The following is a 2,355-nucleotide window of genomic DNA, read 5'->3' as shown; positions in this document are numbered from 1 at the left end:
TACCCAAAAAACTTTGGGCCATCAAAAAGGGTAAAAAGAAAGCTGCGTGCCTATCTAATAAGGCTGCAATATATACACTGGCGGAAGAAATAATAGACTCGCCTTACTTTGGAGAGTTTTGGCTAAACTTATTTCCATGGTTTATTTTATGTTTAATATTTTTCTATAAAAGCCTGGCTAATTGTACAACAAACGCCATATAAATTCCCTTTTCAAAATTTATACAAAAATTATAAAAATTCGACAAATTTTCACCAGAATTTAAAAAAAAAATTTGGTATGCAGTTTTGTAGCCCATTCAATCTGAGTAAAGTTCGAGTTTCAAGTTAGAAGCTAGAAAAGACCGTTGATTTTTGACAATTTTTTTTTTTTTTGACGATGCTGGGCATACTCTTCCATATAAAAAAATTGTCGTGACACCGTTAGCAATTAAAAATCAGCGGCATTTTGCAACAAATTTCAACTTGCACTTTATTAGATTGAAATTGAATGGGCTACAAAACTGCATACCAGAGAAGTTTGAAAATTTGGTGAAAATTTGTCGAACTTTTTTAAAAATTTTTGTTCAAAGTTTGAAAAGCGAATTTATATGATGTTTGTTGTATAACTACCTAGGCTTTTATAAAAAAAATATTAAACATAAAATAAACTAAAGAAATATAGTTAAAATTCTTAAAAGTACAACGAGTCTATTATTTCTGCCGCCAGTGTACATAGCTATATGCATGTTAGTAGCTCGATGCTTGAAGATTATTCTTTTGTTATTATTATTATTTGCCAATATTAAATCCTCACTCCTTTTTATTGCTTTTATTGATTTATTGTAGAAAAAAGTATCTGTTTCGTGAAAACTCTCTCATAAATAATTATCGACTACTTTTACTTATCAATTGCTGCTGTTATTTAAGTGTTTTGTCAAACAAATAATGCAAATAAAATGTGCGAATCACTTTCTGTATCAGCAGCAGCAGCAGCAGCAGAAACAGAGCGAAGTGTAGTCAAGATTAAATTGCCAATGCACAGGCGTCACAAGGTCGCAGTAATTGACTGCCTGTCCTAAGTTTAATGCGAGGTGTGTACATGCAATTAAACATACATACCGACATAAGTAGGTAAATACTCAATAACCGTAAGCATTTCATTGCAATCAAACTGTAGTGGAAATATTGGCTGCAACCAGTGTTGCCAGATTGTTTTGCAAAAACTGTAAATTTCTGGCCAAAAACCTGTATGTTCGACCAAAAAACTGTAACCATCAAAAAAAAAAGAGTTTTAAAACATTTAAATTTTTCAAGTTTGTTAAACATAAATAGCAAAAAGCAATACTTTTAAAATGAAATACCATAAACCGTATAAAAAAAAGTAAAAAAGTATACTCTATAAAAAGGAGTAGTTAAATCACGTTGTGTTTTAATGAAGTTTAGTTTCATTATTCTACGTAAATTCCTTTGTTAATTTTTTTTCGATACCTCAAACTTAGTACCTCCTGAATCACTTTTAAATAAATATTTAGTGCTGGAATTGTTCTATTCAAATTTATTTGGTAAAATACTCTCTCTACATTTGCTGTGGCGATTGGAATGCAAAGTGTAGCTGAAAGTATTTGTTTCATATGAGGAGACGCGTCTTCTTCATCGTCTCCTTTTATCTTAGAAGTTGACTTACAAAAACCGAAAGCCGAATTTTAAGTTCAAATCGGAAATTTCGAAAAAATAGTAATTTATGCAAGAAGGTAATTTCAATAACTGTAAGTAAGCTTGTCTAAGCAACTGTAATTTACAGTTAAAACTGTGAATGTGGCAACGCTGACTCCCATGTAAGTAAACGCCGGCGGTGGTTTCACGCCTTTACGCTTTCACGCTTTATAAACACTTTAATGAGATGTGTAAATAATTTCTTCCACTCTTATTAGCCAATGTGTTTTTTTTTATTATTACTTGTGTTGTTGTTGTTATTTTATTTAACTGTTTGTGACCGACTTTTCATGCTAGCCGTCAATGTGAGAAAATTTTGTTGTAAACTTGATAAAAATCAAGTGCAGGTCCATGAGTGATTGATAAGAGTATACATATTTAGTGTGTATGTTTATTAGGGTGGTCCAAAAAGAGTAAAGTCCGAATTGTGTTGCTCTCACCCCTAGGATTCTGCTATATCGAAAAAAGTACACCACTATATTTTTATTTTCAACTCAAAAAATATTTAGAGGTCGCTCAAAGCGCTCAAAGTTTTCCAAAAAACTTTTCGTAGAAATGGTATAGAATTCTTGAAAATCAATATTTTTCGATTGGAAAACTCAGGTTCTCTTCAGGACACTTTCAATAAAAATACCCAATTATTTATTTAAAAATTTTTTAA

This window comes from Rhagoletis zephyria, unplaced genomic scaffold (genome assembly GCF_001687245.7).
Source record: "Rhagoletis zephyria isolate East Lansing unplaced genomic scaffold, Rhagoletis_zephyria_1.1 Rzeph_scaffold_05483, whole genome shotgun sequence".
NCBI lineage: Eukaryota > Metazoa > Arthropoda > Insecta > Diptera > Tephritidae > Rhagoletis > Rhagoletis zephyria.
Note: the sequence above shows the minus strand (reverse complement) of the source record.